Here is a 16191-nt window from a genome sequence, read left to right on the forward strand (position 1 = left end):
GGATATGCTCCGTGCGTGTGTGATTGAGTTTGGAGGGTCTTGGGATCAGTTCTCGGTAAAGGTTCTGTGGTGGGGTCAGCCGGTCAAGGAGGCAACCTGGGAGACCAAGAAGGATATGCACAGCCGTTACCCACATCTTTTCACTACTTCAGGTATGTCTATATGCTCGTTCGAGGATGAATGAATGCTTAAGTGTAGGAGGATGTGACGACCAGGCCGGTCGTTTAAGAATTTACGCCCTAATCCCATATTAATTGCTTTCCCCGAGTTTATTTATGCTATTTTGATTTGCCGGGATGTTTGTTTTTGAATTTCAGAGAGTTTTGGGACACTTAGTCCCTAAATGAGAGCTTAAGTGTTAAAAAGTTGATCGTAATCAGAATAGTGTGAAAGCGACCTCGGAATGGAAATCTGATGGTTCTGTTAGCTCCGTTGGGTGATTTGGGGCTTATGGGCATGTTCGGATTGTGTTTTGGAGGTCCGTAGCTAATTTAGGATTGAAATGCCGAAGTTCGAATTTTGAAGTTTCCGGTTCGATAGTGAGATTATGATCCGAGGGTTGGAATGGAATTCCGGAAGTTGGAGTAGATCCGTAGTGTTGAATGTGACGTGTGTGCAAAATTTCAGGTCATTCGGACGAGGTTTGATAGACTTTTTGATCGAAAGCGTCTTTTAGAGTTTTTGAAATTCTTAGGCTTGAATCCGATGAAAAATAGATGTTTTGATGTTGCTTTGAGTTTTCCGAAGGTTGGAACAAGTTTGAATGAAGTTATGGAATATGTTGATAGGTTTGGTTGAGGTCCGTGGGGCCTCGGGATGATTTCGGATGGTTGACGGAAAGATTTTTTGGATTTGGAGTTGCAGCTTCAACAGTTTTACTGTCATAACCACACTTGCGAGTGTGGGACCGCAGGTGTGCAGCCGCAAAAGCGGAAAAAGGGAGAAGCCAGCAGGGACCGCAGAAGCGGAAGCTTCACCGCAATAGTGGCCCCGCATATGCAAAGGGTTAACCCTAGATGCGGAAAATAGGCTTTAAGTGAGAAGTCGCAGATGCGACCATTGTTCCGCAAAAGCAGGACCGCAGATGCGGTAACAGCTGGGCAGAAATATGAAATTTCGAGGGTTTAGTTTCGAAAGATGGAAATTCGATTTGTAGCTCGGGAGAGGGCGATTTTGGGAGGAAGTTGAAAAGGAGATCAGTGGGTAACAATTCTTTAACCCTTTCTAGTTATATTCCATCAATCTATAGTTAGTTTCATCATTTAATTTCGGATTGGAGATGAAAATTGGGGAAAAGTTGGAAGAAAGTTCTTAGACCTAGAATTCGACTTTTGATTGAGAATTTGACCTTAGATTTGGATAATTTTGGTATGCATGAACTCGTGAGAGTATGAGTATTCTGAAAATATAAATTTTACCCGATTCTGAAATGTGGGCCTGAGGGGCGTTTTGGTCATTTTACCTAATTTCGCGTATTAGCTTAGAATTTAATTGTAGAATCAGTTACTTGAAGTGTTGTTTATATTATTCAATTGAATTGAATAGATTAGGGCCATTTGGAGTCGAGTACTCGTGGCAAGAACGTGATCTCGGGTTGATTATTGAGCCGGTTCGAGGTAAGTGACTTGTCTAACCTTGTGTGTGGGGGGGGGGACTTTCCCCTTAGGATTGGTATTGTGATAATTGAAATGCCTTGTACATGAGGTGATGAGTGCGTACTTGTGATAATTGTTGAAAATCCGATTTTCATTAAGTAACATTAATTGTGTTTTCCCCTTTCTATTTATTCTACTTGCACTTTAAACCTGCTGTTAGTTAGAGAGGCATGTCTAATTGACTTAATTGCTTTATTTGCTTTAACTGCCTTATTTGTGTTACGTGAAGCATGCTAGGTTAGAATTGTCTGTGTTACCTTATTATGAAGTTGAGTTTATTTGAGTATTCCTTGTGCCATTATTGTGTGTTTTACTTTGGGACTACGAGACGACATCCTGGGAAATCCCTGTATGCATTTACGATTTCAGCTGAAGTGTGGGATACCGAGAGATCCCCAGCATGTACATTGAGGATACCAAGAGATCCTCGAGATACCAAAAGATCCTCGAGATACCAAGAGATCCCTATCATACATTGAGGATACCAAGAGATCCTCGGGATACCAAGAGATCCCTATCATACATTGAGGATACCAAGAGGAGATCCCTATCATACACTGAGGATACCAAGAGATCCTTGGGATACCAAGAGATCCCTAGCATATATTGAGGATACCGAGAGATCTTCGGAATGCCAAGAGATCCCTATCATACATTGAGGATACCAAGAGATCCTCGGGATACCAAGAGATCCCTAGCATACATTGAGGATACCAAGTGATCCTCGGGATACCAAGATATCCCTAGCATACATTGAGGGTACTAAGAGATCCTCGAGATACTGAGAGATCCCTAGTTATTTCCTTGTGATTGTTTTTGCCTCTGTTTCAGTTATTGAATTCCTTGTTTTCCTGTATTAAATTCGTATTGTTAGTTTTCAACTGTACTGCTTATCTTATATTGTCATACCTTATATTTTTTATTTTACCTCAGTAGGGCCCTGACCTTCCTCGTCACTACCCGACCGAGGTTAGGCTTGTCACTTACTGAGTACTGTTGTGGTGTACTCATGCCCTTTCTGCGCATGTTTTCATATGCAGATCCAGGTACTTTCACTCTGTCTTATCATCTTTGAGGCGAGGCGCTTTGGTAGAGATTTCGAGGTATATCTGCCACATCCGCAGACTGAAGAGTCCCTTTCTATCTTTCCGTGATAATATAGCCCTTCAGTATTCCCCTTTTGTTAGACATTTCTGGAGTTAGAGCTTCTTATGTATATCTTAGCTTGTGATTCATGAGTTTCCTAGTTTTGGGAAAGTGTATTGGTTTTGAGAGTTATATATTGTATGCCGAGCGACACTTTTAAAATGCTATTTTGTTACATTATTTCTATTTTAAATTGTATCCTTCCGCAAATTGGTTTATTTTTTGCGTTTTAGGCTTACCTAGTCGTATAGACTAAGCGTTGTCATGATGGTTCACGAAGGGCGAACCGAGGTTGTGACAAGTTGGTGTCAGAGCTCTAGGTTCATAGGAGTCATGGATCACAAACCGGTTTATTAGAGTCTCGCTGATCGGTACAGAGACGTCTATACTTATCTACGAGAGGATATGTAACTCTTAGAAAACTTCCACTTCATTTGATTTCCCTGTCGTGCGAGATTTTTGGCATTACAATCCTAAACCTCTGTCTTCCATTCTCTCACAGATGGTGAGGACATGTGCTACCAGAGATGATCAGACACCCGTGCCTCCTGCGAGAGCCGTCAAAGGTCAGGGCTGGGGTAGAGGCTGAAAATGCGCATGCGGTACAGCTAGAGCACCCGCGCAAGCTACCACCGAGGAGCCACCAGTAGTTCCATCCAGAGCCCAAGCACCGGATGCACCTACTGCTACTACTGCTCCAGCACTTCAGGAGACATTAGCACAGTTCTTGAGCATGTTTGGTACATTAGTTCAGGCGGGGTTGATTCAGTTTGTACCAACTACTTCACAGATCAGGGAAGGGACCTAGACTTCCTCCACCCCCACTCTAGAGCAGCGAGTTCTCATTGGTCGGGTTCCGGGCATCATAGCGACACAGCCTATCGTCCCAGTTTAGTGGGTGGTGAGGACCTCTTGCCGAGTAGAGGACAGGTGGGTCCAACAAAGAGAGGACAGACGAGGTCAAGAGAGAGAGTATAGGGAAGTGAGGAGACCTCGTATGCTGGAGAGACCCACTGGTCCTTATTTTAGAGGGAGAGTACGGCATGTTAGAGGTTTTGTGGGTCAGCCAGCTCAGTTTGCATCTCAGATTTCACACAATGTTTCAGGTGTTCAGAGGTCTTGGAGTACCCGTACCGCACAGTTCCCACTACCACATCCTCCCAGAGCTTGTTTTGAGTGTGGTGACACACGCCATGTGGTGAGGGATTGCCCTAGACTTGGGAGGAGTGCACCTCCACACACTTCTCAGCCACAGCACACTCCGCAGAGTTCTCAGGATATGATCACCGCACCAATTGCTACCCCACCTGCCCAGCCAGCTAGAGGGGAAGGCCAGGCCAAATATTATGCCCTTTTTGCTCGTACCGAGGCTGTCGCCTCTGATTCTGTCATCACAGGTATTGTCCTAGTTTGTCATAGAGATGCATCGATTTTATTCAATCTAGGCTCTGCCTATCCTTATGTGTCTTCTTATTTTGCTCCGCACTTGGGTGTACCTTGAGATTCTTTGTGTTCCCCTATTTATGTTTCTACTCCTGTGGGAGATTCTTTTTTTGTAGACCACGTTTATCGGTCATGTTTGATTGCTCTTAGTGGTTTTGAGACCAGAGTCGATTTATTGTTGCTCAGCATGGTAGATTTAGATATTATCTTGGGCATGGACTGGTTGTCGCCCCATTATGTTATTCTTGATTGTCACGCCAAAACCGTGATGCTAGCCATGCCAGGTGTACAGCGTGTTGAGTGGAGGGGTACTTTAGATCACACTCCCAGTAGAGTTATTTCTTTTATTAAAGCTCAGTGTATGGTTGAGAAAGGTGTGACGCGTATTTAGCCTATGTGAGAGATGTTAGTATTGATACCCTTTTGGTTGATTCAGTTCCAGTAGTACGGATTTTCCCGATGTGTTTCCAGCTGATCTTCCAGGCATGCCGCCTGATAGAGATATTGATTTTGGCATTGATCTGTTGCCGGGCACGCAACCCATTTCTATTCCTCTGTATCATATGGCTCCTCCTGAGTTGAAGGAGTTGAAGGATAAGTTATATGAATTGCTTGATAAGGGTTTTATTCGGCCTAGTATATCACCCTAGGGTGCTCCTATCTTGTTTGTAAAGAAAAGGGATGGTTCTATGCGTATGTGTATTGATTATTGCTAGTTGAACAAAGTTACAGTTAAGAACTATTATCCTTTGCCTCGTATTGATGATCTGTTTGACCAGTTTCAGGGTGCACGAGTGTTTGCTAAGATTGACTTGCGCTCAGGTTACCATCAGTTGAAGATTAGGGAGCCAGATATCCCGAAGTCTGCTTTCAGGAGTCGGCATGGTCATTACGAGTTCCTTGTTATGTCATTTGGGCTGACCAATGCCCCAACAACCTTTATGCATTTGATGCACAGTGTGTTCCGGCCGTATCTTGACTCATTCGTCATTGTCTTTATTGATGATATTCTGGTGTACTCTCGGAGTCGGGAAGATCATGAGCAACACCTGAGGACAGTGCTTCAGACCTTGAGAGAAAAGAAGTTATATGCTAAGTTCTCGAAATGTGAGTTTTGGTTGGATTCAGTGGCATTTTTAGGCCACGTGGTATCGAGTGAGGGTATTCAGGTGGATCCAAAGAAGATAGAGGTCGTGCAGAGTTGGCCCAGACCATCCTCAGCTACCGAGATCCACAGTTTCCTTGGCTTGACGAGCTACTACCGTCGTTTTGTGGAGGGGTTTTCATCGATTGCAGCCCCTATGACCAGGTTGACCCAGAAGGGTGCTCCATTCCAGTGGATGAAGGAGTGTGAGGCGAGCTTTCAGAAGCTCAATAAAACTTTGACTACAGCCCCAATTTTGATACTGCAAACAGGTTCAGGGTCTTATACGGTTTATTGTGATGCCTCGAGGATTGGCCTTAGAGCGGTGTTGATGCAGGATGGTAGGGTGATTGCCTACGCGTACAGACAGTTGAAGGTACATGAGAAGAACTATCCGGTCCATGACCTTGAGTTAGTTGCCATTGTTCATGCCCTTAAGATCTGGCGCTATTATTTATACGGTGTGCCTTGTGAGATTTATACTGACTATCAGAGCTTGCAGCACCTATTCAAGAAAAAGGATCTAAATTTGCGGCAGAGGAGGTGGTTAGAGTTGCTGAAGGACTATGATATCACTATTTTGTATCAGCCGGGCAAGACTAATGTAGTGGCCAATGCCTTGAGTTGTCGGGCAAAGTGTTTGGGGGGTTTGGCTTATTTACCAGCATCGGAGAGGCCTATGGCGATGGATCTCCAGGCCTTAGCCAACAAGTTTGTGAGATTGGATCTTTCGGAGCCCGGTTGGGTTCTAGCTTGCGTGGTTTCTCGGTCTTCGTTATTTGATCGTATCAGGGAGAATCAATATGATGACCCTCATTTGCTTGTCCTCAAGGACAAGGTTCAGCACGGTGATGCCAGAGATGTGACTATTGGCGATGACGGTGTTTTGAAGATGCAGGGTCAGATTTGTGTACCCAATGTTGATAGGCTTCGAGAGTTGATTCTAGAGGAGGCCCATAGTTCGCGATATTCCATCCATTCGGGTGCCGCGAAGATGTATCAGGATTTGAGACAGCACTATTGATGGAGGTGGATGAAGAAAGATATAGTTGGATTCGTAGCTCGGTGTCTCAACTGTCAGCAGGTGAAGTATGAACATTAGAGACCGGGTGGGTTACTTCAGCAGATACAGATTCTGGAGTGGAAGTGGGAGCAGATCACCATGGACTTTGTAGTTGGGCTCCCACGGACATTGAGAAAGTTCAATGTCATTTGGGTGATTGTGGACCGGCTGACCAATTCCGCTCATTTCATTCCTGTGCGTACTACTTATTCCTCGAAGCGGTTGGTGGAGATCTATATCCGGGAGATTATTCGTCTGCATGGTATTCCAGTTTCCATCATTTCAAATAGAGGTACTCAGTTCACACCACGATTCTGGAGAGCCGTTCAGTATGAGTTGGGTACTCGGCTGGAGTTGAGTACAACATTTCACCCTCAGATGGACGGACAGTCTGAGCGCACTATTCAGATTCTTGAGGATATGTTCCGTGCGTGTGTGATTGAGTTTGGAGGGTCTTGAGATCAATTCTTGCCATTGGCAGAGTTTGCTTACAACAACATCTATCAGTCCAGCATTTAGATAGCACTGTATGAGGCCTTATATGGTAAACGATGTAGATCCTTGATAGGTTGGTTTGAGCCAGGTGAGGCCAGATTATTGGGCACAAACTTGGTTCAGGATGCTTTGGAGAAGGTCAAGGTGATTCAGGATTGGCTTTGTACAGCCCAGTCCAGACAGAAGAGTTACGTGGACTGGAAGGTTCGTAATGTATCCTATATGGTTGGAGAGCGGGTTCTGCTTCGGGTTTCGCCTATGAAGGGCTTTATGAGATTTGGGAAGAAGGAAAATTTGAGTCCAAGGTTTATTGGTCCTTTTGAGATATTGAGGCGTGTTGGGGAGGTTGCTTATAAGCTTGTCTTGCCTCCCAGCTTGGCTGGAGTTTATCCGGTATTTCATGTCTCGATGCTCTAGAGGTATCACGGCGATCTGTCGCACGTGTTGTATTTCAGTTCGGTCCAGTTAGACAAGGATCTATCTTATGTTGAGGAGCCGGTGGCAATATTGGATAGGCTGGTTAGAAAGCTGAGGTCAAAGAACATTGCATCAGTAAAGGTTCAGTGGCGGGGTTAGCCGGTCGAGAAGGCGACCTGAGAGACCGAGCAGGATATGCGCAACCATTACCCTCATCTTTTCACTACTTCAGGTATGTCTATATTCTCGTTCGAGGACGAATGAATGTTTAAGTGTAGGAGGATGTGACGACCTAGCCGGTCGTTTTAAGAATTTACGCTCCGGTCCCCAATTAACTACTTTCCCCGAGTTTATTTCTGCTATTTTGATTTGTCGGGATGTTCGATTTTGAATTTCGAAGAGTTTTGGGACACTTAGTCCCTAAATGAGAGCTTAAGTATTGGAAAGTTGACCGTAGTCGGAAAAATGTAAATATGGAGTTCGAATAGAAATCTGATGGTTTCGTTAGCTCCGTTGGGTGATTTCGGGCTTAGGGGCATGTTCGGATTGTGTTTTGGAGGTCCGTAGCTAATTTATGCTTGAAATGCCAAAAGGTCGAATTTTGAAGTTTCCGGTTCGATAGTGAGATTTTGATCCAAGGGTCGGAATGAAATTCTGGAAGCTGGAGTAGCTCCTAATGTTGAATGTGACGTGTATGGAAAATTTCAGGTCATTCGGACGAGGTTTGATAGACTTTTTGATCGAAAGCATATTTTAGAGTTTTTGGGATTCTTAGGCTTGAATCCGATGAAAAATAGATCTTTTGATGTTGTTTTGAGCGCTCTGAAGGTTGGAACAAGTTTGAATGAAGTTATGGGATATATTGGTAGGTTTGGTATGAGGTCTAGGGGGCCTCAGGATGATTTCAGATGGTTGACGGAAAGATTTTTGGGATTTGGAGTTGCAGCTTCAGCTGTTTTACTGTCATAACCGCACCTGCGAGTATGGGACCACAGGTGCGGAGCCACAGAAGTGGCGGAGATACCGCAGAAGCGAAAAAAGGGAGAAGCCAGCAGGGACCGCAGAAGCGACCCCGCATCTGCGAAGGGTTAACCGCAAATGCGGAAGATGGGATTTAAGTGAGATGTCACAAATGCGACCATTGTTCCGCAATGGGACCGCAGATGCGGTAACAGCTGGGCAGAAATATGAAATTTCAAGGGTTTAGTTTCAAAAGTTGGAAATTCGATTTGTAGCTTGAGAGAGGGCGATTTTGGGAGGAAATTGAAGAGGAAATCAGTGGGTAACAATTATTTAACCCTTTCTAGTTATATTCCATCAATCTATAGTTAGTTTCATCATTTAATTTCGGATTGGAGATAAAAATTGGGAAAAAGTTGGAAGAAAGTTCTTAGACCTAGAATTCGACTTTTGATTAGGAATTTGACCTTAGATTTGGATAATTTTGGTATGCATAAACTCGAGAGGGTATGAGGATTCTGAAAATATAAATTTTACCCGATTTCGAGACTTGGGCCCGAGGGGCGTTTTGGTCATTTTACCTAATTTTGTGTATTAGCTTAGAATTTAATTGTAGAATCAGTTACTTGAAGTGTTATTTACATTATGCAATTGAATTGAATAGATTTAAGCCATTTGGCGTCGAGTACTCGTGGCAAGAACGTGGTCTTGGGTTGATTATTGAGCCTAATCGAGGTAAATGACTTGTCTAACCTTGTGTGGGGACTTTCCCCTTAGAATTGGTATTGTGATAATTAAAATGCCTTGTAGGTGAGGTGACGAGTGCATACTTGTGCTAATTGTTGAAAATTCGATTTTCATTAAGTAACTTTAATTGTGCTTTCCCCTTTCTATTTATTCTACTTGCACTTTTAAACCTGCTGTTAGTTAGAGAAGCATGTCTAATTGACTTAATTACTTTATTTGCTTTAACTGCCTTATTTGTATTACGTGAAGCATGCTAGGTTAGAATTGTCTGTGTTACCTTGTTATCAAGTTGAGTTTATTTGAGTATTCCTTGTGCCATTGTTGTGTGTTTTACTTTGGGACTACGGGACGACATCCTGGGAGATCCCCTGTACGCATTTATGATTTGAGCTGAAGTGCGGGATACCGAGAGATCCCCAACATGTATATTGAGGATACCAAGATATCCCTATCATACATTGAGGATACCAAGATATCCCTATCATACATTGAGGATACCAAGAGATCCTCGAGATACCAAGAGATCCCTATCATACATTGAGGATACCAAGAGATCCCTCACCAAAAGATCCCTAGCATATATTGAGGATATCGAGAGATCCTCGGGATTCCAAGAGATCCCTATCATACATTGAGGATACCAAGAGATCCCTAGCATACATTGAGGATACCGAGCGATCCTCAGGATACCAAGAGATCTCTGGTATATATTGAGGGTACTAAGAGATCCACGGTTATTTCCTTGTGGTTGTTTTGCCTCTGTTTCAGTTATTGAATTCCTTGTTTTCCTGTATTAAATTCGTATTGTTAGCTTTCAACTGTACTGCTTATCTTATACTGTCATACCTTATATTTTTATTTTATCTTAGTAGGGCCCTCACCTTCCTCGTCACTACCCGACCGAGGTTAGGCTTGGCACTTACTGAGTACCGCTGTGGTGTACTCATGCCCTTTCTGCGCATGTTTTTTATGTGCAGATCCAGGTACTTTACTCTGTCTTATCATCCTTGAGGTGAGGCACTTCGGTAGAGACTTCGAGGTATATCTGCCGCGTCCGCAGACCAAGGAGTCCCTTTCTATCTTTCTGTGATAGTATAGCCCTTCAGTATTCCCCTTTTATTAGACATTTATGGAGTTAGAGCTTCTTATGTATATCTTAGCTTGTGATTCATGGGTTTCTGGGTTTTGGAAAAGTGTATTGGTTTTGAGAGTTATATTTTGTATGTCGAACGACACTTTTAAAACGTTGTTTTATTACATTATTTCTGTTTTAAATTGTATTCTTCCACAAATTGGTTTATCTTCCCCGTTTTAGGCTTACCTAGTCGTAGAGACTATGTGTCGTCATGATGGTTCACGGATGGAGAACCGGGGTCATGACAAAAGGATTAAGCCGAGATCGCGTTCGGGGGTCGAGGATCAATTCAGAACGTCAAAATTCAAGGAAGAAGAAACTGCTGAAGAAATGCACTAGTGCAAGGCATTGTGCGAGGTACAGTGCGATGCATTATGCAAATTTTTGTCAGAAATTTCCAAAGTTCAGAGACTGGATTTTTTGGTCTGATAGGAAAATGTACTAGTGCGACGCACTATGCGGCCGCATGAAAAATAATAAGTTTGCAAGTTTTCCTATTTCGGCCAGGAAAAGGAGATTTCGTCTAGGCCCAACCTTACTTGGTATAAATACATGAAAAAATATTATTTTATGACTTTTGACACATCTTAGAACGAGATAAACTATTCGGAAGGGAAAAGACGTTTGGAGCATTCTTTGGAGGAGAAAACATCGAGTTCTTCATTCTTTCATCTTTTCTTTTTATTTTGTTTATGCAAAATACTTGAAAAATTATTGCTACGAACATGAGTGGCTAAGCACTCTAGTTTTTAGGGTTGTGGTTGACATGATTATTAACGTTTATTAATTACATCTTCGTTAATTCGGATTATCATCTTGTGATTGTTTCTTTAATTCTAGTTTTAACTTGTGAATTGTTGTAGCTACCAATTCACTCTACTATCTATGCTATGCTTGGGAAAGCCATGTTTAGATTGGCGTAGAATTAAAGAGAGCTTTTTTCTGAACCCATGGCTCGGGAAAAGATTTCGCGGTTAGGATAGGAATATACCTAACGGTCTTGCTTAGTTAAATACCGTATTATATTCGTTCATGATAGACGCAATGCCATAGGAATATATGATTGATATATTGTGGACATGCGAGTAGTATTGTGGGAATATGCTATTCATATAAACGATCCGGTTAATTAGCAACCATAGATAATCTGGATTAACACGTGTGATTATTGAACTTAATAGGATTGATAAACTAACCACAACCCTGGAATCTTTATCTCCTCTAAAATCTCATGATACATATTTGCATTCTTGATAAATTAGTTGTTACTTGTTTAATTTCCGCAATAGTAGATTAATAGAAAAACATCACTCTTGATTATCTTGGACAATTAGTTGATTTTAGTTTGCTTAGTTAAGAATTGATCTAAGTCTCTATGGGTTCGACATCCGACTTTCGAATCACCTTATTACTTGACGACCACGTATACTTGCGTGTGTGTTTGGTCCCAACAAGTTTTTGCCTTTGAATATATTATCACAAGATCTATCCTCAAAACCAAAAAAAAAAAAAAAAAAAAAAACAAGATCTCTCTTATATAATGCTAAATAACAAAATATTATATTAGTCGAACAATTTCACTTTGTTGCTTCTTTTTCTATACTCGAATTTTTATTGTTTTTCTCTAAAGTAATATTTTTTTTTTCATTTCCTTCCGCTTTGTTATATCAACACTCATTAAGAAATATTTCAATTTGAAATTTCTGATTTTCTTAAGTAAAAGAAAATAAAAGAACAAGAACATTAATAGAAAAACATGATCTTAACAAAAACTACAATACATAATTTGGTTTAAAATTACTCTTTAGAAAAAAATATTTATTCTTCAAAATTCTTAAAAAGTGAAATTTAAATTAGTTACGGTTAAATTGGTTAAATAAAAAGAACGGCAAAGGGCCAACTATACCCCTGTACTTTAGAAAATGGTTTAAGAATACCTCTCGTTATACTATTGGACTATTTATGCCTCTGCCGTCATATTTTGGAACAAAAATACCCTTATTTTGGAGTTTTACGTGGCAGTATTTGATTAAAATGGCGCATTTCTTTTTTTTTTACCCGATCTATTTAAAAGAAACCCACCACCCGACCCAAATTTCAAGAGTTGTGGACCGTTTTCATGAGTTGTGGACTTTTTGCTGCAGTTGTTTTCTTAGTTTTGGAATTTTTTTCTGCTGTTTTTAGTGTACCTTTATGGGGTTCAATGCGCTGAAATATGCAGCCTTGTTTGAATTGTGTTCTACAGTATTTTAGTTATAGTTCTCAACTATTTTGTGTTGGTTTTAGTGATATGAAAAAAGAGTTACTAGGTATTAATTACAAAGAAAATACAAAATTATGTCCTGTTGTGTGATGTAGTTTTGGTACATTATGTAAGTGCGTTACTCTTTGATTTCCAGTTTTACTTTTGGCTAATTATCCAGATTTGCATATATATGTTAGTTGCAGTTTTCCAATTTTATTTTTCTCGTACCTAGTCTATTTCTATTTAGAAAGCATGTGAGAGAAATTGACGTGCAAATTATTAGTTGGCCAATATTTATTTCCTTAGCATGGATTTGTTTTGGCTTTTCTTTTGGTTTTATTCTGTAAATACGTATCAGTTGAAATGGTTGTGAAATGCTAGAATAGAGATACAGTAACGTGCGCAACAAACAGTACACAACTCTTGAAATTTGGGTCGAGTAGTGGTTTTTTTTAAATGAATCGGGGAAAAAAGAAATGAGTCATACTAATTTGGTGCTGCCACATGACATTCCATCCAAAATAAGAGTATTTTTATTTCAAAATATGACGATAGGGACATAGATAACCCAATAATATAATGAAGGGTATTTTTAAATCATTTTCGAAAATACAGGAATATAGTTGGTCCTTTGCCGTAAAAAGAAACATAAATTTGAAATCAAGAAGAATAGAGGAAAGAATGGAAAAGTGGAAAATAAGGACAAAAGTGAAAGGCTTGGTGAAGTTTGTCCAGATAACTTTCTTTTTCTCTTTATACTTGAAGGAAAGCTTAACTAGGTTATCTATTTTCTAGACTCTCGCAGAGGTATATTGAGAATTTTTAAAAGATGAGTGTAATACTAAGAAGAGGTGAATTTGTATTCGAGAGATTCATTCTTTAGGTTTTTTATCATTAATTTATTATACTTTTGAAATTATAGAGTCAAAATTTATTATTTTTGCAATTTTAGTGATATTTTTTCATAAATATATATACTCTATACTAAAAATACCAGGATCAGTTGAACTTATTGGATATATGTTACATCCTCCATTGCTGCTAATTGAATATCGACATATGCTTTAATTATATAAATTTAACGATGAAGACAAAAAGAGAATAAAAATTTCAATGTGTAAATCTTGAGGATTTTAAAAAATAAACTAAATAAAGAAAAGAAAAAAGGCTTAATTAAAACGCAAGAGAGGACACAAGACATGCTCATCTCTAATTGGTGGACCCAATTTTGAAAGAGAAAAAAAACAAGACGGATACGAGATCTGAACCTTCAGGTTCAATTCAAGAAGAAAAAAAGAAAAATACAATAATATAATATGGGATTTGAAACTCCGTAAAGGTGCACCTAATAATCGGTGCATCATAAAACCATTTGCGCTTGCGTTTATAAGTATATCTATAAATAATCTTGAAGAAATATAAAATTATTATATATGGTCCAGGGAATCAAACATGGGTTTTCGTGAATCCATTCATTTCGACCAATTGAACCTTGTCAAAACTCATTTTTTAAGAACCAAAGATTTATACTGAAATAACATATGGCAATAAGAAACTCCAAATTTTTCTTAGACGTAGCTATATTTCAAAATTTTACACACACACATATTTATCTTAAATTAAATAAATTATTTTGTATCTAAACTTGCATTTTTTTTTATTATCACCTGACACTTTAAGGTGATAATAAACAGCCAAATTGTAGTTCCGAGAGATCAATGTTTTAAAAGGCGGGGGTGTGAGGCGAGGCGTTTTACCTCTGAGGAGGCGAGACGTAAGCCCTGAGACATGGGGCATAAGTCTCACGGATCTTTAAATTTTACTAATTTCAAGAATTTTAAGATAGTATAAAATAAAAAATAATTACAAAAATTACATTAAGATCACAAAATTATAACAAATAATCTATTTAAAATATTTATAAATTATAATTCAACTATGAATAAAACGAAAAACATTACATATATCATAATATGCAAAATAGCTGCAACGTCGTTACAACTCAAACATCAAAAGTAATGTATTCGATACGAAATCTTATATGTATCTCTTAAGGAGTAAAGAATCTTGAAAGAATTTTGATATTATAATTTGATATTTTTCTTAAAATACTCCTTTTATTTAACATGCTTTCTATTTGAAAGAGAATTTATATAAAACATCATTCACAATTTAAATATGATTCTCTAGCATCATTTATTTTTAAGTTTCAACAAGTTAATAAAGTGACACATAATTCACCATACAATACCATGATAACTAATTAGTTGTAAATAGTTACTAGCTAATACTAAGCTATTAAATTAATAAGTATTTGTATCTCGTAAACGTGAAAAAAAAAATATTTAGAAAAATAATTATAAAAAAAAATTATGGACTATTATATAGTAAAAACATAACAAAAGTTAATAAATAAATACTTTTTAAATGAATGATTTATTTAAAATTAACTATCATAGCAGTCTTAGTGGATAATGTGCAATAATTTTTATTTTAATTATGATATAAAATACTCTCAATTGAATGATTTATGATTAAGAAAAAAAATAATTTTGAATAGTCAACGATTTATTAAGAAAATTTGAGGATTACAAAATTAGTTACATACAATTGCATAAAGTTCTATTAGGCGAGCCCAGTAAGCTGGGTGTTGGGCGTGTCCGGGGCGTAAGCCCCGATGGCCGAGGCGTAAGTCTCACGGAACTAAGTCCCACACATAAGCTCTGGGGCGTTTTACGAGTGCTCCGCCTCAGGGCGAGCTCCGGGTGAGTCCCAATTCTGCCTTTTAAAACAAAGCGTGAGATAATAGAAACCTCACATAATTTATTTGTGCAAGTTACAAAATGAAAACAGAATTTTAGAAGGGTTTTTGTGTAATAACACAAGACGCTACTTTAAATACCAAACCAAGCCTAGAGACCATCCTCTGCTCGTTTACCTTCTTGTGTGTAATAGAGTCGTAGTAATTCCAAATTAGCAAATGGCCTAAACTGCAAAGAATATTTATCAGTAACGAGCTCTTCTGGTGCTTCTATTATTCTCTTGGGAAATGACATTTGTGCTGTTGAAAATCTTTCTTCCTTTCCCTTCATTATAACTCGATGTACAGCTGACTATATTCTTCCATTGCTCCATGCCTGACCCCAGGAAAACAAATTGGTCACATTGGAGGTGTTTAGGACTTAATATATAGACATAAATATTTTCAATACTAGTAAAAAGTTTGATCAGAACACTATTCGCTTTGTTGATATTATTATCAATCTTTAATAAATGTATTTCTGAATAATATTTTCCTCTATCCACTGAAAAACTGAAAATATTTTTCAGAAAATAAGTCATTTTCCAAAAATCATTATCCATGCCTGACCCGGGAATATAAATTGGTCACCTTCTGGGGGACACAATATATACTATGAATGATTAAAGGCGTGCTTGATATGTCGGCAAATATTTTGTGAAAAATATCTCTTTGAAAATAAGTCATTTTTAGTGTTTGGTTATTTGACAAAATTTTGCAGGAAAATATTTTCTACGAGAACGGAAAAAATAACTTCCCTCGTTATCTTTCTCAGTACTCTAAACTTCATCACTATAAATACTTAGACATTATATTAATTTTTAATACTAGAAAGCAGGGGTATTTAAATCTAGAACCCGGTAATTAACACTTGAAGTTATGGTCCCAAAATTCAGAACCCATAAGATTGAAATCTTGGCTACGCCTCTTCTAAAAAGTTT

Source organism: Nicotiana sylvestris, chromosome 8 (genome assembly GCF_000393655.2).
Source record: "Nicotiana sylvestris chromosome 8, ASM39365v2, whole genome shotgun sequence".
Taxonomy (NCBI): Eukaryota; Viridiplantae; Streptophyta; class Magnoliopsida; order Solanales; family Solanaceae; genus Nicotiana; species Nicotiana sylvestris.